The sequence below is a fragment of the Podarcis melisellensis genome, assembly GCF_964234715.1.
Source record: "Podarcis melisellensis genome assembly, chromosome: 5".
Taxonomy (NCBI): Eukaryota; Metazoa; Chordata; class Lepidosauria; order Squamata; family Lacertidae; genus Podarcis; species Podarcis melisellensis.
This window is the reverse complement of record NC_138537.1, coordinates 50914630-50938900: the sequence shown is the minus strand read 5'-3', so window position 1 is coordinate 50938900 and position 24271 is coordinate 50914630. Positions and strand designations below refer to the sequence as shown.

At 41.4% G+C, this 24271-nt stretch overlaps 1 long non-coding RNA gene across 2 annotated transcripts in view; it reads left to right on the top strand.

Annotated features, from left to right (window-relative positions):
* Positions 1–1882: 1882 nt before the first annotated feature.
* The window catches only part of LOC309370427, a 107769-nt gene continuing 85380 nt past the window's right edge, over positions 1883–24271 (top strand). The window contains exons 1-4 of one of the 2 annotated variants that reach the window (XR_014168553.1): positions 1883–1909; positions 2833–3865; positions 10645–10803; positions 23639–23762. This is a non-coding gene — a long non-coding RNA (uncharacterized lncRNA). Of the gene's footprint in view, positions 1910–2832; positions 3866–10644; positions 10804–23486; positions 23528–23638; positions 23763–24271 lie in introns of those variants that run through there. The other variant, XR_014168554.1, reaches the window with a different exon arrangement.

The following is a 24271-nucleotide window of genomic DNA, read 5'->3' as shown; positions in this document are numbered from 1 at the left end:
CAGTCCATTTTTTTCTCTTCTTGTACCATGCCTCTCACCTCTGAACCCAGGAGGCAAGAGGTTAAATGGGAGGAGGAAGTCACCTGCCCTGAGAGGTTATCTTTCCTTTCGTTTTGTTTCCTTTTCTTTACTGTGTTCTGTTGTATCAGGAACCCCCTCATCACGGCCTTACTTGCGTCCCAGATAGTTCTTTTTTCCACTGTGGTGTTCATATTGATCTCAAAATAATCCTTTAGGGCTTTTTGGGCCTTCTTAGTGATCTCCTGATCTCTAAACAGGCCATCATTCATCTTCCATCTGAAGGAACCGGTTGGAATCAATGTCATGTCCATTCTCAGTGCGTTATGGTCGGAGCATGTCTTTGGGCAGATTTCCACCTTTCTGATCTTAGGTGCCAGACCTCTAGTTATCCATATCTGGTCGATTCTTGTCCAAGTCAGTTGGGCTTCAGAGAAAAATGTTCCTTCCCTTCCCAAGGGGTTTCTCACTCTCCAAATGTCAATCCAGTCCATATTGTCTGTCATTTCAAAGAAGGTCTTTGGTAGTCTCCCATCTTTAGAAATTTTTTGGCTCTGTGACTTATCCATATTGGTTGATACAACTCCATTCATATCTCCCATCATAATGATGTTGTTGTAGTCCAGATAGTCCAGCATGGTCTCATGCAACTTCTTATAGAATTCCGATTTTCCTTCATTTGGAGCATAAATTCCTAATATCAGTATTTTTTCCCCTTGATGTTGTATTTCTATCGCCAAAATTCTTCCATGCTCATCTTTAAACAGAAATTTAGGTGAAAGGCTCTCTTTTGCATAAATTACCACACCTCTCTTTTTAACTGTATCCGAAGATATAAATTCCTGACCAAGTCTTTTATTTATTAACACTTTTCTGTGGAGCCTGGTCACATGTGTTTCCTGTAAGCAAATAATGTCCAAATGTTCCTTTTTTAAAATGTGAAAGATTTTTCTCCTTTTTCCTGGAATGTTACAGCCATTTATGTTCCAGCTCAAAAGTTGCAGAGACATCCTGAATATATCTGGTTATTCTTGCTGTGGGGGTACCTTATTGTCAGATTTTTGGGGGTCCGAGGGTGCAGGAACCCCCGGAGGTTCAGGCCCTGGGGGTAATCCAAGTCCCTTATGAAGATCTTCTCCGTGTGCCACCAAAAACTTGTCTCTATCCTCCGGCGTTCTAATTTTAATCTTCCTCCCTCTGAAAGTAAACGACAACCCTTGGGGAAACTCCCACCTGAAGATGATTGAGTTGCTCCTTAGCAGTTTTACTAATTCCGAGTAGTCTGCTCGAAGATCCAACAGCTGTTTAGGAATATCCTTATAAATTTCAATTCTTTTGTCCAGAATATCCAGTGACTTTCCGTAGTGCAGGCCTAGAATCTTGTCCCTTTCCTCCTTTGATCTCAATATTATCAAACAGTCTCTGGGCTTCTCCTTCTTTATAAGTCTTCCAAGCCTAAAAGCAGATAGTATTTTAAAGTCTTTTTCTTCTAAGTTCCAAAACTTGGAAAATTCCTTGGTAAGGAACTCAGTTAAGTTACCTTCTTCCACTTCTGGAATTGAGCGTATCCTTAAATTGGCCTCCCTGTTCCGAAGTTCTGTCATGGAAAAATAGATCTGGTGTTCTCCTACTTGTTTGCTGAGTGGTCTGAGAGGTTATGCAATTATTTGCAACCAGCTCCTGCTGTTCTGAAGCTTGCAAACTCCATGCACAGTCTTGATCTTAATAGTAATAAAAATTTAAAGGTGCTCTTCCCTACCTGGAGATCCAAGCCCTGCTGCTTCCTCAAGTGTAGACTTTGAATCCTGAAATGTGGTGTGGAGGGAAGCTGGGGAGCTTGTCTCTTTGGCAGGAAATGGTGGGCACCATGGCACCTGCAGGCACCATGTTGGTAAGGCCAGATGTAGGTAATATTAAACTAGGTAGCCTAACAGCCTGATGGGGAGTCCTGCATTCATGGCACAAGGCTGCAAGTTTAATCCTCGGCATAGTACTGGCAACTGAAAAGATTCGTAAATATGTGGGGCAGGGAGAAAGGAGGGATACTGAAGACATACCTCCCCCTCCTCCAAAGCATTATATTGAGTTTGGGGGCAGAAGTGAAATTCAAACCCAGGTCTTTGTGGCTTATCATGGTTCACAAGTCGAGTGCCAGCACTGCACCAGGAGTCTTCTTGTAAAGACTTCTTGACCAGGCTCTCCCTGATCCATAAGATAGAACTGTTGTTTATGGCAAACACTTTTCTATTTTCTAAATTTCTATCTTAAATCTTTCTTTCTTCTTTCTTCTTTAACTCCTTTTTTCTTTCTTCGTTTATTCTTTCCCCCCTCCCCCTTTCTTTCTGAATATTGCTTTATAGATGTATAATTATGTTTATGTGTATATGTATGAAATTTGTTCTGTATTTCTTTTCTTATTTGATATTTTTTTTGTATTCAATAAAATTTATTAAAAATAAAGTAAAAAAAAATAGGACCTTGCTTTTATTTGAATTCCCTGAAATCCTGTTTTCATTGGTTTTCAACATGCATTTATACTACTGTTTTACAAATTTTGTGCTGTATTCTTGTTTAAGTTGTATTGCTTTTACAATGTGTGCTGTGTGTTGTTGTTTTTTAAAAAAAATATTAAGCAGTTTATAAATGATTTTAAATAAAATACATGATCACATTGATTGATCCTGAGGCAAGCACCTAACTAGGCCCGGCAGACATATTTCAACTAAAAGGGAACTACTCAAACCGTAGGGGATCCTAAGTTTATTTGGGATGGGGACCACACAGTGACAAAAGCAGTGTTCATTTGTTTTACAGGTATGACAGGTTCAAGAGCCCTCAAAGCACAAAAAGTTGGCAACTCAAGCTGAAAGGAAGGAGCCAAGCCTCCGCTGCCACAGCTTCCCCTCAGCCTGCTTCTCCTGGTCCCTCCCTCCTCCCCTCCTCCCACTAGTAACTGCCATTTTCCCCGCCATGTCCTTTTTGTGACATCATAGGCTGCCTGTAGCTAACGGCAACAGCTGAGGAGGCATCAGCACAACCTCCCTAGCTAGCTAGGCCTAACAATTGTGGCAGCACCTCAGCAAAGATTTGATCATTATTAAAAATATTCATAGCCCATACTAAACTCAGGCTTTTGACGGTAGGTTATCTGTCTTTGAAGAAAAAGATGGAATGGACATTTGTGAGGGAGAGGGATATTTATTTAGAAAGATAAGGTGGCTTGCACTTAGGCCCTGCAGCGCTCTTCATTGCTTTCACAAGAGAATGGGGGAGGGGGGCGTCTTAACAAAGCCTCACCAGCTTCTGGGCCTGTGGTCCTCTGCATTGCTTTCATGTGTGGTTTTAAGAAAGCTTCTCACTGGACTGGCTTCACACATCCACAGGAGAAAAGAGCACAGAGAAAATAAGCTCTTACCCACATTGCTCCACCAGCTTCTGCTTGGCAACCTCATCCGCTATCTTCAGTCTGCCACCTTGCATGGGTTCATCTATTCATGAATATCCACCAGTTTCCATTCACAGATCATCTTCACACACATACATAGGCATATTCAAAACCTCCCACCAGCCAGCTTTCAACTGCCTTCAAGCCATAATCCCTTTCAGGAAGTGAACTTGCCTTATTATCCTGCCACAGTATCCCCCAGCCAGATGATCACCTCCAGCCAACTACCAATTTGCCTCCAAACAACTGAGGGGAAAGACTGCTGAATGTCTCAGCTATGTTCTGCTGGGGAAGAGGAAATGGCTCACCTTTACATCCACTCAGCTGCCATGTACTTTGCTGTCCATAGTCAACGGGAACAGCTGGAGATGCATCAGCATAGTCTCCTCAGGCTTCAGAATGGTGAGTGCACCTCGGCAGCAATTCATTTGTTTGTTTGTTTGTTTGTTATTGTTGTTGTTTAGTCATTTAGTCATGTCCGACTCTTCATGACCCCATGGACCAACCTTAATCTGTACTGATACCAGGGAGGGGCATGCCATAAAACAGTTGTAGGGGACCTTTTTCTGCACCCGGGGTTGCATGCTAGTGGTGAATGGGGGTCTGAGGCAGAGGGGAGTGCCCCAGCCAATGTAACTCTTACAGTTGCACGGTAGGCTATATCCCAGCTATGAAAAACCCAGAGGTTTCTGTGCCCCCCGTCCCCACCTTTCAATCCACTTAAAGCAAGAAGCATTAACTAAGTTCAAGGAAACATTTCAACCAGGCAAAATCACTTCAGGGTGTGGCATACAGGTGGTGAGGAGTATGGGCTGCATTTGACTTGTGGGCAAGACCTTCCCCACCCCTATCATAAAGCCCAAGGGTTATATCTAACATGAGCTGCATTCAAAGTAGACCTGTTGAATCAATAGGCTTAGTAACATAAATCCATTGATTTCGATGGGTCTCCTCTGAGTATTATGATATCGCTTCAATTATTGAAAACACCAGCCCACAGACACTTAAAAAAGCTAAACAGAGCAAAAGGCTAAAACACTAGTTTACCATTAAAAAAACCCATAAAAACTTGAGAGCACTTAACCTAGTGACCAAAATTGTTTGTAATTGATTCCTTATTGTTAGAGTTAAGTCTACAAAGATGCTTGAATTTTCAGCTCCACCAACGATTGCCAGAAAATGTATTAGGCTCTTCCTGTGCCTGTACATTAGGCTCTGGCCTTTTTCCCCTCCCCCATTTGGCAACACTTCTATTGCATGAGACATCTAAGGATCCAAGCCATTCTAGAGGTGGAAATATTTTGGGCCAAGAACAATACGAAGTAAATATACTCCAGAGTTCCATATCTTAAAACCGTGAAAATAGCAGGTCAGATTATCTATTTTCAGTGGTACAAGGTATCAAGTTTTATTTATTGTCCTTCACCACAAAAGGCTGCAGGGTGGTGGACAAAAATAAGAGAATATAAAAGCATACTATGGAATTAACAGAAACAATAAAATAATCAACCTATAAAATAAGGATCCTTGGGGTGAGCTGCTGTTTCGTAGGGAGGTCATTCCACAGACATGGAGCTACCAACAAAAAGCTCTTCAAAGGAGTGGGGAAGAAGACATTGCTATGTACATTGCTATGTACACTAGCAACCAGAAGAGGGAAGTGGGATGTTTTCACTGTCCCCACCAATCACCTTGCACAAATGTAAAATATCTCAGGACACTAGGTCTGAACACAGGTCCTCATCATGGAGGTTTCATTCCACCCCCCACCCCCCAAAAATGGCTCCATATGATCCTGAGCGGCTAGGAGCTTGTCAGCCACCATTGGCGCCTGCCCCAGATGACCATATGAATCCACCATATGAGCTAGGACTGAACCAAATCCTATGCAGCAGTCTGGTTTTTATGAACATTGCTTCAATGTGATTCCAACCAGACCACATGCTTGCTGGCTGCAGAGGTGCTTTTATAAGCGATCTGGTAGACTCACCAAACATGTGAAGCAGGTCAGTTATGGCATTCACATAATGCATAAACACTTCCATCACTATTACAACTCAGAGTGCTTTATAACATATATCAATAAGATCCAAACAAGTAATTTTTGAATAGCTACATCAAAATCAGTGGGACCACTTCAAAACCCTGGAGTAACTTACTTGAAGATAGCCATGGTGTCAATGTGGATGGAGCATATGGAGTGATGACCAACTGCACTGACATAGTCATAGTCTAGCTATTTATTTACTTTTTCATACACTTTCACATCCCTAAGTAGCCCCAAAGCCGATTGTGTTGATACCTAGCAACATCCCCAACTCTGCTTTTATACCAAGACTCAGAGGTTCAGAACCTCCCACAGAATTCTTCTGTCAGTAGGCCCCTTAGAAGGCCCCTAAGGCAAGAGGATGGGGCATTACGGGTGGAAGAAGCCATTACTCAATAGCAAATGCAGTGTCCCCACACAATCCATAAATCAAAAATTGTATAGTAAATACAACACAGAAGTTGATTGTCCACAGTAATGAAGCTGTCTGATGAAGCAGCATTCATATTACCAAAGAGCTTTTCTGCAAAAAAAACAGGTGGGGGTGGGGGTGGGAGAGAGATTAGGTTACCAAAACCTATTACTGGTCATTCTGGCCTGACTCAACGACACATTGAGTTAGCTTGTATTAAGATTTCTTCCTAGCTTTTATCTTTCAGGATCTTAAACAGTCATTTTTCTCTAAGCATAACAGTTTTGTCTATTGACTGGTCATCTGAAACTTCTCCATGTAGCTTCTATGAGATCATGCCTTGGATGCCTTGATGGATGATTCCTTGGAATATTTTCTTGAATTTTATAAATGCTTGGTAGCAGTGAGGAGTGCCTTCTCTCTCTCTACTGCACTGATTCAATAGCTACTAGCTAGCTGTCTGCTACAACAAATGGATTCTTTTTTCCTATACAGCCATGCTCATGTTATGGACGCTTCAGGTTACATGTTTTCAGGTTGCAGACCGTGGAAAACCCGGAAGTACCGGAACGGGTTACTTCCGGGTTTCGCCGGGTTATGCCTACGCAGAAGCGCCAAGTTGTGCCTGCGCAGAGGATGCAAACGTTGTGGGTTGCAGACGTGCCTCCGTCACGGATTACATCCGCAACCCGAGGTTCCACTGTATACATAAAAATTTGATGTTGTTGCCACACTGCAGTTCACATGGCTTCAGCATGTAAATTTACACTAAGATTGCTTTCTTAGGCAGAGAAATAGTAGGGAGCATAGCATCAATAAAAGTTGTATATACTACTTATTATTATATAGCTGGCCATAAATATTATCTGAACAGTTTACAACAAAAAAATGCTACAAATACAGTCTATAATTTTAATAAACAAATAAACAAAAGAAGTAAAGGCAGTCAAACCTGCCCTACCCCACCCAAATCTCTAAACCTTCTTTACATAAAGCAATTTACCGCCAAGATTTAGAGAACAATTAATAACAGGTCCATTAATAAGGTGAATCATCAAAGGTTGTTCAAAGCACTACACTAAGCATGGAACTACTGTATGTCTGAAAAGCAAATTCCCTAACCCTAAATCTGCAACTGATTAAAAGATAAGCGATAGGAAGCAGTCATAATGGTCAATTTTTAAATGAAGAGAAATGAGAAGTGGGATGGCCTTTTATGTGGTGGAAATAATGGAAGGACAGCAACCTGATGCATAATATCCCAGTCATCAGTTAGTTCCTGCTGCTGGAGGTCATGTGGTTAATGATAAGTGTTCCCATGCTAGGACACTGCAGTACCAGGGCTTGTGCTGCTCCTGTGAAATGAAAACTCCAATGCTGGTGTTGCTGAAATAGCAACTTCCCTTCTGTTGAACCAATATAATGAGGGCCCATTCTCACTATTTCCTCAATGTGTGTTGGCTGTGGAAATAAGCAAGCCTATGTTATGTGTCAAGCAAGTAAACCCAGGGTGAGTGAGCAGTGCCAGTGTCGTATACTGAATGCAGGCTTGATCAACTTTAGACATTTCACCTCAAAATGTAGACACTAGGTAGGCACTTGCTGCAACTTAGGCTGAATGTAGCATGTAAATTTTGCAGGTCAACCACCTTGCCACAGGCTGATGCAATTAGAACTCCACACTGCTTGTTCCTGAGGTGGAAATGATACCTCAGAATATCTGCAAATATATTAACGGGCATCGAGTGTTACAAACATTTTGTCTCATCCTTTTCACTGGTACCCAGTCCTTCTCTGGACCTAATTCGAAGTGCTAGTTTTGACCTTTAAAGCCCTTTGCAGTTTGTGACTTCAGCGGTGTTATGGTGGGAGGGTTGCAGAGGAATATAGCTCCAAGACCTTTTTTCAGAGCAGTAGCAATGGCAAGTGATTTGCCTGAGAACCATGGTAACTGACAGACCCTCTTTGCTCCAGCAAGTGAATGAGTGAATTCAAATTTGGATGTGACCGATTAACATAGAAGAAATCAGAGGCTGGATGCTTCTTTCCTTTTCTTTTCTTGGGCTCCTACTTCAGGTTTGCATTTTAACTGCAACACCTATTTGCATGTTTTGCATTTCTGACTGAAAGCTTAAGGTTGCATTTCAGCTGGTTGAAGATCTTTTGTTGAAGCTCAGTGGCTTTCTCAAGCTGAACCTATTCAGTCAGTAGAAACGATATTGATTTCAATGATGTTTACTTCAAGCTGGGAAACATTTTTTAGGACTGCAGTCATGCAGATTCTAATAAATTGGATCTTGTATTATGTAATGCTACTCTTTGATGTGTATGTGTTTGAGTATAATAATGGATCAACATATTTGCCTTTAGTTTTGGACTCTTGAGGGTATAGCTATGGAGGCTGTCCTGATGAGTTCCTATACTTCAAAGTTTACCACAACACCATTGTACTTCACTATCAGAAGAATTCCCTGTTCTCACATTGCCTACTGTTCCTTATCTTTGTCTGACACTTCTTTCCAAGTACCCAAATGAAATATGGTGAATGATAGAGAAAGGTCCTTTTCAATAGTGGTCCCTGAGTTGGGGAATGCTGCCCCCAGAAGGGCCACTTGTTGCTTACTTTAAAACTTATATATCAGGCCAATATATGGTCTCAGGCCTTTTTAATCTTTATTATGCTGCGCCTTGCATTGTTTTAGCTTTGTGAAAATTTTCAGCTTTGCACCAGTTTTAAATATTTAGCGCTGCCATGTTTTATTCTCCTGTTCTCTGCTAAGTGGGTTGTCCTGATTTTAAACATGTAGTTCTGCTGTTTTAATTAATTCTAATTAATTATAAGGTGAATGTAGTGCAACAGAATATTCTATCCCCTCCTCTCTCTGTGCACCCGCTAAATCTGATTCTTCATAGGAACATTTTTACTGCACTGCTGATGTTGATGGGAGGGCCCAGGGTCGGGGCTATGAACAGTCCTCCTCACGTGGCTTACTTTTAGCTCCTCAGTGTTGCAGCTGTCCATGCAACTCTGCATGCAGTAGTCCAAGTCCTCTGGTGGCTTTAAGGTTATGATAAGGAGTGGGCTTTTTGTTTCTTTCTTTCTCCAAGGAATTGATGCAAAGCTAATATTAGAGTGATCAGAAAAGATTGCAGCCAGATGAACTAAAACCATATGCTAAATGAACTGAATCAGATGAGCAGGGTGACTTTAACTGATCAGTAGATCAGGGTCATTCAAAGCTTGTAAGTCGAAAGCAGGCTGCAAAGTGCTATATAAAGATAATTGAAACGAAGGGAGCAACTTAACAAAACCGCGAATGAAATTCAATGTGGATAAGTGCAAAGTGAGACACATTGGAGAACTAATCCCATGTAACGATAATGTTGGCTCCAAAAAGACAGTTGCCAAAGCCAACCTGGTGCCGTTTTTGTCTTTTCTATATTTAACAGCCCTGGAATGCCAACTTTTGAGGCTGTGCTTTTTCAGACACAGCAAATTAGGCCTTAATTCCAATAGAAAAATGCATGCCATTATCTGAACATTAGAGATCATTGTCAATGTGCGCTAAGCACCAAAAATTAAGAGATAGGGAGCCATCCATTATCCCCATGTTGTGTCTCCCTTTTCTGTTCCAAATGCCCCCTTTCCTTTGTCACTCTAAAGTGACATATGTCATCAAGGAAAATATGATTTATTGGAGGATGCACATCATTTTTCAGAATGTATGATGACTGCTCCCATAAAAAATAGTGAGCAAGATGATAGTTCCTTCCATGAGTTGTATAGAACACTATCTGTGAAGGTTAGGTCAGGTTTTTGCCAGCCCATGATAATAAACAGTTTTTAAACACCAAGACAATCTAATACCCTAATTATAGGTCTTGTCCAGTAAAACAGTTCCTGTCAATTTCGTTATCAGTTTCACACCACAAATGGTCCTTGCTAATGAAGTTCCCTGCTCGTGAATATGAACGGTTAGTGTTTTTCCTCAATATGCTATCTCATAGCTGCCATCTGGAGACACATTTTTCTTGTGATAGTGGTTTGATACAGAATGTCTAATATTTGAGAGCAGTTTGCCGCAGAGATCATACCAGCTCTGAGGAGAGTCTCCACACTAGCACTAGCACTGAAGTACTAGGAATCTGTGGCAATATTTCCATAAAGCAGATGTGAGGAACTTTTCCCCTCGCCCCCGATATTGTTGGACTACATCTCCCATCAATACAGACCCATTGGCAATTCTGGCTGATCCTGCTGGGTTCTGGAGTCAAACAACATTTGGAGGGCAACATCCCTGCCTAGAGCTTTCAGATATTATGCCTCCTCTATGGAGCCACTGCCATTCAGGAATACTTCTAGAGACTTTCACATGGTGGATATTACATAGGATCTAAATTTGAGGGTTCCTGTTCCGAAACAACTGAAACTTTTTTTGGGGGGTGGTGGCTAAAAGGAGTTCTCTATGATTAGCAAAACATTCTCATATTTATTTATTTAACATTTTTAATTACACCTTTCAGAAAACATTTCTCATCATATGGCAAATATATGAGTTAAGCCTGCAACAGTGTTTAAACACCACATAATTTAAAACTTGGAAAAACTGCCAAAGACATTATAAAATAGTCCTCACCCTTAAAACAATACAGCCCTGAACACAGTGTAATAAAAATAAAATAACTTTACAGGAGTAGCCCTTTTAAAACCTTTTTTTTAAGCTGCAGAGAATAAATATTGCAGGGATGAGACGTGCCTAATCTCCCTTGGAATATCAAAATCTGGAGAGAGGATGCTGCAATAAGAGGGGAAGAGTTCCCCCTCCTGCCCATTTGTATGAGTTCTGCACTATGCCAAGCTGTAACAAGAGGGTGCTGAAGGTAAGGGAAATAGATTCTTTATGGAAGTAACTATGGCAGGTGGCAGGGGTTGACTGAATATCCTACAGCTGTAAAGACTGACTGATAAAGAACGAGCTCTGTTAAAAAGGAAATGAGGGGAAAGACATGACACCATACAGTTCCTGCCACCCAGGGACTCATTCATGTATGCTTCCTGAAAGGGAACATGATAGCTTGAGTGGAAAGGTTCCATTTATTCAAAGGCCAAAGGGGAAAGATTGTTTAAAAAAATCAAAAAAACTTTTAATGGATTTGTGACAAAGGACACCAATGAAACAAAGTAACACCTGTTCTCTTGACCCAATCATTGGGGGAAATGCTCCTCTAATCAGGAATGTTTTCCAGACAGAAATCATAATGCCAATGGAAAAAAATGGAAGCATCCAAACAGTGTTGATGCTACCAATGGGGGGGTAAGTTGGGCTGGTAGGGATGTGGGGGAAATTTGATTAAGTTCAAATTTAAATGCAAACCTACCTAAGGCTTCCCACAGGCATCTGGTTGACCACTGTGAGAACAGGATGATGGAAAAGATGAGCCTCATCCAACAGGCTCTTCTTATGTCCCTGTGTTCACATCTTATGTTCTAATTCACACTTTCTGAAACAATGTGTTAATGGAAACCCAGCTACAGTTCGTACTCTTCTGAAGTGTGCAATGCAGTCCTCCAGCCAAGTAATATGTATAACAATGCCTATACTGGGCCAAATTGTGCATAAAAATGCATATACTCATGAAAATAACATAAAAATGCATATACTCATGAAAATAACATAAAAATGCATTATATTATAGGAAATCGCTTTGCAAACATTTGTATATTAAGAGAAATTCACATCAAGATGCTGATGAATTTTCATTAGGACCTTTTTTTAAAGTGGAAACTGATGTGAAAATGTTATAAGTTGGCTGGAGAAATGAGAAATAGAGAGGAGCCAAAATGGACAGATTTAACCATCCATGGGGACTGGTAAGAGGGAGTAAATAGTAGGAGCTGGTGATCAGGGATGGAAGAGAGGAAAGACAGTAATGTCAAATAATGAGGAGTTTGGAATTGCAATGGTGCTGTCATCTACATAAGAACTTTTTCTGTTAGAAGATTGGATATGCATAACACAGGAGTATTCACACTGAGAGACTCTACAAACACAAGGCATTTAGGAAACATGACCACACAGGATAGCTACTCCATGGAAGCCATGACAAGGAGGTATTCAGGTGATCATTACATTCCCCTGTGAAGATCTTTCCAGCTGAAAGTGGCCATCTGTGACCACCAGCAGTGTCTATTCAAATGCTGAATCCCACAAGGATATAATGTGCAAATCACAGGAGCCCTGTGTCCCTTGCCATAGACAGAGGGAAACAGTAGGGTGACAGGCCCAAGTGGAAACACAAGCACTCTGGTTTATCCAGACATTCTCTGTCCCCCTCCTGCCTTTTTTCCACCTCCCCTTGTGCCCTCTCAAACCCAGGATAGAAAAATCATCCCACTTTTTGGGAAGGAAAGTGCCAACCTGTCACTGAAAAAGATGTAAGCGGAAGAAACATTTAATACCAAGAAAATATCTCTGGGTGCTCTCACAAAAAGAAAAAGCAATGGGAAGGTGAGGCTGTATATGTGTATGCGAGAGAGAAGACAGTACTCACTGTACTGATAAACTTTAAAATGTGATTTACTCTGTGAAGGCAGCAGCCTCAGACATCAAAGCTTCAGATTCAATGCAGTGTCAAAAAACCATGAAGCTTTAAGACTCAACCAAGCATCGACACCAAGCTGAAGAAGAAGCTTTTACTCTCGACACCGCTGACTGAACGGATTAGGCTTTAAAACACACACACACACACAGAGAGAGAGAGAGAGAGAGAGAACCCTTCATAACCTTCTCTCTCTAAAAGCTGCTAGTGGGGAAAATAAATGACTAAATTTTGAGTGTTTGCCCAAGTGCCTCCTTATTTATCCACTGACTTCCTCCTAGTTCTCTGCAGATTTGTTAGGAGGCCAGTGCGAATGCACTAATGAATTAATTATAACCAAGATATCCAGTGCCCCTTGCAAGGAGCAAAGCAAATGGTTTGGAAAGGATGCCCTTCGTTCTGTCCTGAACTTTTAAATGGAGCAGTTATGCTGGAAGGGTGAGGCTTCAGGTTGCAGCCCCATTTATTTATGAGCTGAGTTCCTTTGCAAACAATAGCAGGCAATATTTAGCTTGGGGTTTGAAAGTGTATCTAATATTCAAAACCCACCTTGGAATTCCCTACCCTCTCTCCCCAGCAAGATTTCCCAGTGACTTCGTACAGCATATGACCTTCACATTTCAGCACTAAAGCCATTAGTCAAATGGCAGGTGCGTTCTGAGCGGTCAACCAAAAAGACTGGCATTGACTTTAATGAGCACTTTTTAAAAAACCACCTATTACTTTCAACCAAGATTGTGGTTCTACACAGGGAGTAAAAATGCTAATGCACAAATTAGTAAAATAAGATTAAAACTACCAATTTCTGAGCACCTTTACTTTAGAAATCTACAATTTCTTCCGTGGGCAATTTCTGCTGCAATATACAGCAGCGTAAATCAGAAATAATAACATTGATTCTTCTTTTTCTTCTTCATCATCATGCATTGATCTCTCTTCTCAAGCCTGATGCAGAAAGGACAATTTAGCAGAGAAAAAAAACAATGGCATGAAACATCCCTAGTAAAAAAAACCCTGGTTACCTCTAAAAGGCATCCCTCCTGGCTCTTATTAATGCTGAGATCATTTATGAAGCACTGCATTTTTATTTCTGGAGTCAGGGCAGTCAACCAAGTTTAGTGACATGGAACAAGTTGTCAATAGCTTTACAGACCTGCAGAGGATTTTAATTGGATAGGAGCATTTGGAACTCTCTCTCTCTCTCTCTCTCTGTGTGTGTGTGTGTGTGTGTGTGTGTGTGTGTGTGTACGCTTAGAGAGAGGGAGAGGGCATTAGCTCTTCTTAGGAGCAAAGGATGTGTCCATGCACTTCAATGCAAAAAGAAACGAATTCATTTTGTATCTTTCATGGCAAAAATTCACCAAGTCACAAATACTTTGCCTCTAGCACAACAAAGGAAGAAGAGATCTAAAAGTATTCTATGGCAGGCAGTTTCATACTCTGGTATTGCCTTTTTGAAAGATAGATCATTTCAGACATTATCATTAGCTTGGAAACATTTTTTGAAATAAATTTGTCTTTGTTGCTATTCTTTCTTCCTTTATCCCCCTAACGTGCCAAACCTATTTTAACCATCCTAGCTGTTCAAACACAGTCCAGATTGGAATGTTAATTCCATAGTAGATCCAAGCCACAGTGATATGAACTTTGCATATCCAGACGCCTCTGTTCCAGTGGTTTTCAATCATTGGCCTGTGTGGATAAGTGCCAAACCACAGACTTTCCCCTGCCAGTCCACAGCAAGGAAGTCTACTCAGTGGCGTAGCATGGGGGGTGCAGGGGGGGCCGGCCGCACTGGGTGCAACATTTTGGGGGGTGCGCACTCGCACTCGCAGCTCTCTGCCCCTACTAAAATCTACGGGTTAGGGGGCGCAAATTACTTGCCTTGCCCCGGGTGCTGACAATCCACGCTACGCCACTGAGTCTACTGCTATGGGTTGAGACCCCTTCATTTGCTTCTTTATTTGTCAGCAAACCACCATCTATCCCCATTCGCAAATGCTTAGTTGCTTACTTGATATCCCTCAGGAAGCTGCCTTTGCACAATCAGGCTGTTTGTCTATCTAGCCCACTACTGTCCACACTGGCTAGCAGCAGTTCTTCAGGTGTCAGACAAGAGATACTCTCAGTCCTTTCTGGAGATGCTGGGAGTTGAACCTGGGACCTTCTACATGCAAGACAGATGCTCTTCCACTGTGTTCCTTGTATAAGGCAGAAATTGAGCTCAGCTTTTTACAGCTATGTGCATGAAATCATTCACCATAGACTCCTGCCGACGATTTGTTGGCAGGCTAAGAGCAGGATAAGCAAACTCTCCACAGAAGCCCTCTCAGCTCATTAGACTAGATTACACTACAGCACCACCCACAGTGTGAATAAAACCTCAGTATACAGCATGCATAAGTATATAGTAGCAATATCCTTGATCAATTTCATATGTGAAGAATAATGGGTAAGGGAAACAAACAATAATTTTTAACAAAACAAACAAGAAGATTCAAAATGGAAACATTAACCCCATTAAAAGGTTTAACATGAATGCCCAGGGGGATCACTGACACTCACATCATTCACCATGTACTCAGAAAGGAGCCTTTTAAACGTGTTTATGTGTTGCTCATTACCAGTAATGTCACAGGAACAATCTACTAGGTGCTGTGACATGTAATGGAGACACATATATTGCTTACAGCAGTGCTAGTGGTACTGCAAGGAGCTGCTTTTGGCTCTTTCCCTGGAGTGCATGAAGTACAATGAAAATATCCAAGCAGGTGACATCAGAGATTCCATGGTAGGTCAGAGGGGGAAAGTGTTTATGCTAGGAGTAGTTTAAGTTGAGTGCATAACAAGCAGCCATTGTGCACATTCACCATGCCTCATGGAGTATGTACATAATGGCTGGTTGTTATGCACCCAGTTCAAACTACTCCTAGCATAAATGCAGGGAACAGTTGAGTAGTGAGCGGGAGGAGCCTGCGGCCACTAGAGTGAAAGGAGAATTTTAATCACTATTGCAGGGAGAGGGATGGGTTGCCCACCTCTGAACTAGTGATATTAACAAAGGGTATGCTACTTGGAAAGTGGGCATATTGTCCAGAGAATGTGTAACATTCAGCTGAGATAGGCTTATTCCCTCAAACTTGTTGGAAATTATGCATGATGTCTGGAGAGCATACAAAATGTCAAGTTATGTGCATTCTTCATGGCCTGTGGGAGAGTCTGTTTATTGAGAGTCTGTTTATTGACTGGGAAATGTACACAATTTCCTCATGGACAATGCATGTGTATGTTCTTCATTAGGATGAATGTGCACAGGGTGCAGTTGCTCTGCACATTAGTCCCTCAGTTCACATTATCCATATTTTATATCTATATGTATACCTATATGTGTATGCACATGCCATAGGAAATATCAGCTCTACAATACTGCCATCAATTATCCAGCTGTGTTTCCTTTGACTTCACAAAATGCCAAATCATCTCCTACATATTGGGTAATACGTTATCGTCTATGTTTTAAATAAAGTGTCCTGGACATGCAACAGTGGAGTTAAAATTGCATGCAACTGATCAGTGTTCATGGTTAAATGTAATCCAATGAGACATTTCTCCTCTGATTAATTTCAAGTGCATTGTCAAAGATGGTGTAGACAACATCAAATTTGCAGCATGAGGCGGCCCTGATGTCTCTCAACTTCCCTACGATCTGTTATGATTAGTGGGTAACAATCATCACCCCCCCCCCCTAGTTTTCAAGAGGGAGACGGATCAAATACCAAAATACAGAGGGATTCTTCATGCTTCGCCAACAGAGGACGGTCTTTTGTGTATTTGTCTGATTAACATATTCTCGGATGGCATTTCCCAGAGGGAAATATCTGTCTCAAGCTGTTTCTTTCAGGCTCTTGCACACTGTCTGAATGGATCGTTATGAAATTGCATCACTAATGCTTACAGCAGAGAAGCTGCTTGGTGCACAACCACAGCAAAATCATTCACATCCTAGCCACCGATGTGTACTTAACTAGTGTTCACACAGCCACACAACTTCCTCCTCAGTCACGAAGGGAGACCCACCACAGCCCACTAATAAAAGCAGCAGAGAGCTTTTAAATTTTTTGTAAGTCAAAGTCAATGAGAAAACACCAGAGGCATTAACATTACCAGCCATATGTGACAGAAAGCTCCCTATCCACAGCAGCTATTTATCTTGTCCAAGCATTTTACAAACTCCTATACCTCAATATTTTTGTTCTCAGGCAGGACCAGAATGTTGAACCAAATGGTGAGAAGAGTATAGCTCTGCTTGAGTATTCCTCCCCTGAACTGTATGAGCGGCAGGGCAGAGGTGCACCCAGTGACCCCAACCCACCTCTTGCTGCCATGCTGCCCCAAACCCTACCATCTATGCATAGGGCAGAGTACCTTTCCCAGCCACAGGGTTCACTCACTTATTGGTAATCTCCTGGGAACTGTGTGTCAGTGGTGGGCAGGATCAGAGGGGAAAGTGGGTAAGACCAGAGGCAAAAAGTAAGTAAAGCAATGGATTTTTCTCTTACCCTTGAACAATAGGCCACATTTCAGTCAGGCTTTGGCGGGGAGGGTGGGATATAACTAACTTTATTTATTTATTTATTTATTTATTTTATTTATAAATGTCAAAGGCATCTACACTCCACCATCTACGCAAGTAGGAAACATCACAGTTCAAGGACACATTCCAGACAGAAGCACTCAAGGAGTGCACAGAGAAAGTGCTATTTTTGTTCTACGGCAGTTTGGTTTCTGACAAATACTGCATTATTCCTCTTGCTGTCTGCTCTTTAACATAATTTACGTAATTTACACAAGTTATATAACTAGTTTATTAACCTGCGTACCTTACACACCTTTCAATATAACGGAAATGTCAAAACAATGTTTAACATACAGGTCCTGATTTCTGCCCGCTCATTTAATGAAAACTCGCTTATCCAAATGTAAAGAATTATGTCCATCCTCACTATGCACTCTGCAGATTCAGATATTCAAAGAGCTGGAATTTACCCACTTTCTTTTTTCCCTTGTCTCTCTTTTGCTGGTTGGCTACAGCCATTTCAGGAAGCAATAATAATAATAATAATACTTAAACCCCATCCATCTGACTGGGTTGCCCCAGTCATTGAAAAAGGGGGTGTGAAAAATCATAAAAATCCTAGATTAGAAATGTTCCCACAGGAATCAGCGGAACTTGTGGACTTGTTATGAAGTTGACATAATTAATAATGGAATTTATGTTGCTCCTCACCTTTGCCTTAGATTTCTACACCATTCATCATCAACTTCATTCTTCCAAAACACTTGACCAAGACCACAAAGTAGTAAGCTAAATTATGTAATCAGAGCAATATAACTACAGTGGTACCTTGGGTTAGGAACTTAATTTGTTCTGGAGGTCTGTTCTTACCCTGAAACTGTTCTTAACTTGAAGCACCACTTTAGCTAATGGGGCCGCCTCCTGCCGCTGCACCACCACCACACAATTTCTGTTCTCATCCTGAAGCAAAGTTCTTAACCCGAGGTACTATTTCTGGGTTAGCGGAGTCTGTAACCTGAAGCGTATGTAACCTGAAGCATATGTAACCCGAGGTTCCACTGTAATTGACATGATTTTCTTCATTTATGCACAGAGCTGTAGAGTTCACATGGCCCTACCGATGGCTTTGGAAAGCTGAACAAAGTAAAAGGAATATATTTTTCTCACACTCCCCAAAAATGTGTTGGGAGATGAACATGTGACATCTCCTGAATGCATCTCTAAGATGACATTATCATCTATGCTGTTATTGGGCCAGATGGAAATAACTGAACGCCATTTACAAACTCAAAAGCCAGAAAGGTCCTAATTTATATTGTTTACCAGATCCAGCTGCTCAAAGCAAATGCTTCTCTTCTACTCCCACTCCCCCTTCTTTCTCCCCTAAGGTAAGTTTGGGCTTAACATCCCCATCAATCAGAGACAATTCTTTTGTACCAATATGTTGACGTACAAAGTTACACTTCCCTTTGGAAAGCAACATGGCTCTTTTATTAAACTCATCAGTTTCAGTTGCCAAGGCTGAGAGTTCCTAAGTTGTCAGAAGTTGCTTCAATGCCTGATGGGAATGTGAAGGGGGTGGTAGTTGTGCCTACGATTTCTGGGAAGACATGTGTCCAGGAAGAACACTTGTCATGACTGATGTGTCAGCCTTCTGAGAGCAGTGATTAAAAATGAATATTATGAGATCTTAGGTCAAACTAATTTGCACTTTCTCCATCCTGCAGACATCAGCCAGGGTGAGTTTATAATGCAGATACACTACCCAACAGCAGTACAGGCAAGGGCAAGATTCTGATGAGCACACCCATGTGTTGAAGTTGTCACTTGTACAGACAATTAGATTTACTAACCAGCTGTACGAGTGAAAGTACTCAAACAAATTACTATCTGGCTTTTTCTGAGAGAAATGCTTAAAACATGTATATGGACAGGTTTATTTGATTGGTTGGATGAACTATAAGTTACTCTTAGATTCTGTAGAGTAGAGCATTCAAAATAGTAGCATGCACTACTGTTCACTTTGTTTACAGTTTTAAGAAATGAAAAAGAACAAAGCAAGAGTGACAGAGATGCACACAGAAGGCCCCATATTCAGTTCTGTGCACCTTTGTCTGAATGTGGAGCCCTCCAAACATTTTGGACTCCAACGCCCATCATTCCTAGCCAGCATTGGTCAGGGATGATGGGAGCTGATGTCCACAACATCTGAGGGTGCCATGATGGCTATCCCTGGTTTAAGGCAGTGCAGTGGTACCTCGGGTTAAGTACTTAATTCGTTCCGGAGGTCCGTTCTTAACCTGAAACTGTTCTTAACCTGAAGCACCACTTTAGCTAATGGGGCCTCCTGCTGCTGCTGTGCCGCCAGAGCACAATTTCTGTTCTCATCTTGAAGCAAAGTTCTTAACCCGAGGTACTATTTCTGGGTTAGCGGAGTCTGTAACCTGAAGCGTATGTAACACGAGGTACCACTGTATTGAGTCTGATGGACCAGTGGCCTGACCTTGGTATACTGCAGTTCTGACAATCATTGGAATAAATAAACATAAAAGTGAAAGTGGTGTACTTTAAATAGTATAAATGGACTGTATTTTGGGTAGGTCTCGAAGTCCACCTTTTACATCAGTTTCATTTGATAATAATAGTTCTGACACTGGTCATTCTTTTTTCTCTTTTAGTACAACTTTTATAAGATGAGAGCCTTGTTCCAGACTAGAGGCTTATGACCACGACCCAGGAAAGACAAAACATTGGTTGTATCCAACCAGAGCTGAAGCATGTAACACCAAAGCAGTTTTGTCAACGGGGTGGGGTGGGGTGGGGTGGGATAGAGCCTTGGCTATAGCTACTGTTCATCTGATGGTGTTTTACGCTCTCTCTCTCTCACACACACACACCTTGCCTACATTTATTCATTATTGTGTACAGCTCCTTCACAATTTGCATTACATTTTGCCTAATTATGCTATGGTTGAAAACCTGCCACTGGTTTTAGTTAACTAATTAAGGATTTACAGTTATATGAACTCAGTATGCATGCTAGCCAAGCTGCTGCCTATTTATTGCAGCACATACAGTGATACGTTTTAGATGAATTCCTTTTCAAGTTCCTTTACACATCTGTGATAAAAGGCTTTGGATGTGAGCCTAATCCATTCAGTCACTGGAAGTTTTGCCTTTGATTTCAATGGGATATAGACTGAATATTCCATTGCACAGAACATCCCATCATGTTGTCCAAAGGGAATGTACAAGTCGAGCAAAGGTGCAGAGATGCCATATGTTAGATGTCTTTCTATTGCCATTTGCATTTCCTTTGGCACACTAGATTGAGAACTAGTTTTAGCACAGGTTAAATACAGAGACATACACATAACTAATTCTTTTTCTGGACCTCTCTGCCCTTGTGATCCAACCCTTTGCACACTTTCAGGTTGTTAGTAATGGAGTCTCATCCCTTCCATATGCTATATGGATTCTATCACTTTTCCCATTTCTGTAAAGGACAGGTGTCTACCCTGCCTGACAGGTCTGAAAAATGAATGATTTTCATTGCGCCATGATAGATACACTCCCTAGACAAATCTGATCATGATCTACAGACAACTTCTTTAGAAGATTGACTCAAAGCTTGAAAAATGGTGTGCATATCCCCTTGAGAAGTACAGCTTCTCTCTGAAATAGGAAATAAATTATCAGTGCTCCGTGGCTATTCCATCATTTTATCCTCTGATGGAAAAGAAAAGCTATTTGCCTGTTTATCACAATGATCATCGAAACGAGGAAACCTTCCTGAGTTAGAATTGGAAGCATGAAGATCATCAGTTTTTATTTTTTTAAAAAACCTCTTTCGGGGTATATCTCAAGTACCTTGTTATTAGGACATTTTTTGTAATGTTCCAGAAATCCTCTGATAACATCTTGGTAGGACTTTGATCTTGCCTCCCTAAAATCTATTTAGATCTGCTTGTAAAGTTCATTCTTTATTAAACGCTTGATGGCAGAATCTTGTGGCCATTGTGTAATGCCATGGAGCTGATCTAGGTTGTATTTTTCACTGCATATTGGTAATTGTGAACCAATGTTATGAACACCCAGATATACAAATAATGAGTCACCTATCTCTTGGAAGAGAAGGATGGCGGAGGAGTGGCTCAAACCAGGAGCTGGTGAGTTGTGTCAAAGTATCTTACCACAGGGCTACGGAGATATTTTTGGGGCTATGGAGATCAGATCTGGAGCTGCGTCCCCAGCCCTTAGCCCTTCCAGCTCACTTATTCATACAGCCACCTGTTTTGTCAAACACATTACTTGTTCCCTCACAAAGTATTTCTTGTGAAATATAGAAAAGTACAAAATATTTAATTATTATAAACTACTCTAATGAAAGAATTGTTCTGCTTTTAAACACTCCAGAGGTGGTCTTTAACAGCATAAGCTGCTTGAAAGCGCAATTGCAAACTGCCCTGTGCTGCGCTGCACTTTGAGGTCCCATTAGTTGGGATTTCAAAGCACAATATCACCTGATGTCACTATGAAGTCAGGTGATTGACAGGTGGGCAGTTCATCCATCTGTCTAACTGAGCCTATCAGGGGTGAGGAGATAAGGTACTAGCCTCCTGGGTCAGAAAAAGTTTTCAACCCTTTATCTGCAGCCAAGCCCCTCTACCCCTCTACAAATTACTTCTTGAGTCTCTCAGGTTAAGGCATCCTGTACACACCTGGGAGTTAGCCTATAGAACTCAGGGGTGAGGCTAATTTTGAGTGGACATGCATAGGATTATATTGAAAGAGTCCAAGCCAATTTTTTAACTACTTGGTCCTGAAAGAAATATACTTTCCTTTACAGGGATGTGAAGTTCTTTCTTCTTACGGTACTGTAATTCCTTCTCAGCTATACCCTGTTATTGTCCATGATAAAAAGGATGCTTTCATCTAGTGGGGGAAATCCCCCCACCATCTTCTAAAAAGTTCAATTAATTTCTTATCTTTATTAAACTGGTCCTAATTTAATTCTTATGGCTTTCTACAAAACGGAGCACAGTTGACAGACTGTATAGCATTTTTAAATACTTTAATTGTTTCTCTGCCACTTGGAACAGAGATAACATATTTCTCTTCAGCTTTAAGATTCTCCTGCAGCCATAAACTTTGAATATAAATACGATACATGGAAACTGGGGCCTGTTCTTGCACCTGCACAAAAGTGGTTAAGATGACGCTGTCTTTTTGTGTCCGTCAGATTCTGTATGTATGTTCATTTGAAAAATGACTGGGAAAGAGCATGAAGCAATTACAGTAAGGGATTTAAGCACAAAGCCTGGCATTGCTGATTGCAGGCAGACTTCTAATCCAATTGAATCAGTGGCTGTTGCCCTGAAGTACTTAATATCAGCCTTCATGATGTCTGAAGCCTTCCATCTTTTCTGTTTTTCTTTTTGCTGTTATTCATCAGCATGTAAGTTAAAAAGGTAAAGGACCCCTGGACTGACCTTGGGGTTAGGCGCTCATCTCACTTAAGGCTAAGGGAGCTGGTGTTTGTCCTCAGACAACTTTCCAGGTCATGTGGCCAGCATGATTAAACTGCTTCTGGTGCATGGAACACCATAACAAGTGCCAGAGCGCATGGATATGCTGTTTATCTTCCCACCACAGTGGTACCTATTTATCTACTTGCACTGGTATGCTTTCGAACTGCTAGGTTGGCAGAAGCTGGGACAGAGCAACAGAAGCTCATCCTATCATGTAGATTTGAACCACCAACTTTCTTTCTTTCTTTCTTGTGTGTTTATCTACATAGTTCTTTTTGTCTGTATAATTCTAAGCACCATATCATGGGTTCCCTGGTGGTCTCCCATCTGGTCACCTCAGCAGACCCGCCAAGTGTCCCAATTTTCAAGGGACAGTTCCAGATTTACAGAAGCCATCCCAGTTTCTGATTTGACCCCGGAATGACCTGCTTTTCCTTAGGACATTCCTTTTTTTCATTGGGAAGGGAGGTTTTTTGGTAATGTTTAATGATGTTTTTGTATAAGTTGGAAATGGCCGAAAATCATCATCATCATCATGGAATAAGAAATTCCTATTTTCATGGGAGAAATGTTGGAGGGTATTAGACAGGTATAGGACATAGCTAGTGCTCAGTAGATGAAGGAACAACTGCAGCTGGAATCCAAAGGAATAGGAAAAAATTCGCATATTTATAAAAAGTGGAACATGGAAGAAAAGCCGTATGAGAAAATTTAGTAGCATCACTTAAGAGGAGCAGTGCTTGTGGCTTCTCATTTTCTCAGGGCCAAGGGTTGCTGGGTCATCGGGTTCATTGTGACACCTCCCTCTGCTGGCTTATTGGTTACCAGAGTGCTAAAAGGCCTAGTGATCTCCTATGGTGGGATCATTTTGTCTGTGTGAAAGAAAGGAGATGGACATGTAAGTAGGATTTCTCTCCGCATATGAATTCTGTGATGATAGAGAATTCATATTGAGCATAGAGGAGTTAGGGAATACTAACAGTGAGCCCCATTTCTCTTTCTTTTCTAGGCTTTCCAGACTGAGAAAAGTCTTTTCCCGTCTGGGGAGAAAAACTAAGATTTCTCCTCTCCCAGAGACCTCCCCCTCATCCACAACCTCACCCTCCACACCCCTCTTTGAGAAGACACAAAAGGTAAGCCCCTTCAGCACATAGATGTTGCTTTCAGAATAATATTAGTCCCTAAGGATTCTTAGGAAAAGTCTCTCTATAACTGTCTGAGGCCTATTTGAAGGTTCAGAAAATAAACATATCCCATGTGGTTCTTAGTTTCCCTGTAAGCTCTGCAGACCTCCTGCCATCCTGATCTGGAGGAAGATGGCAGGAGGGAGAAACACCAAGGAAAACATGAAGGTAATGTCGATTTCCAAGGATATGTTCAGGGTAAATAGGAAAGTCCCCATAAAACAGTTATACTTGCTAGCCTTCTCTTCTTTTCCATTCAGATGAAGACCTGGGGGGAGAGCAGGAGCCTTAAAGTTGTCCATCATCTGTGCAGCAGACCGAGAAGACAAACAGGTCACCTAGTCAATGTCATCCCTGCTAAGATGAGAAGCATCTCTGCTATCTCTTCCAATAAAAAATTCAGAAACAATCAACCAGAGCCAAAGAATGGCAGTAGGGATGATAATTTAGGTAAACCC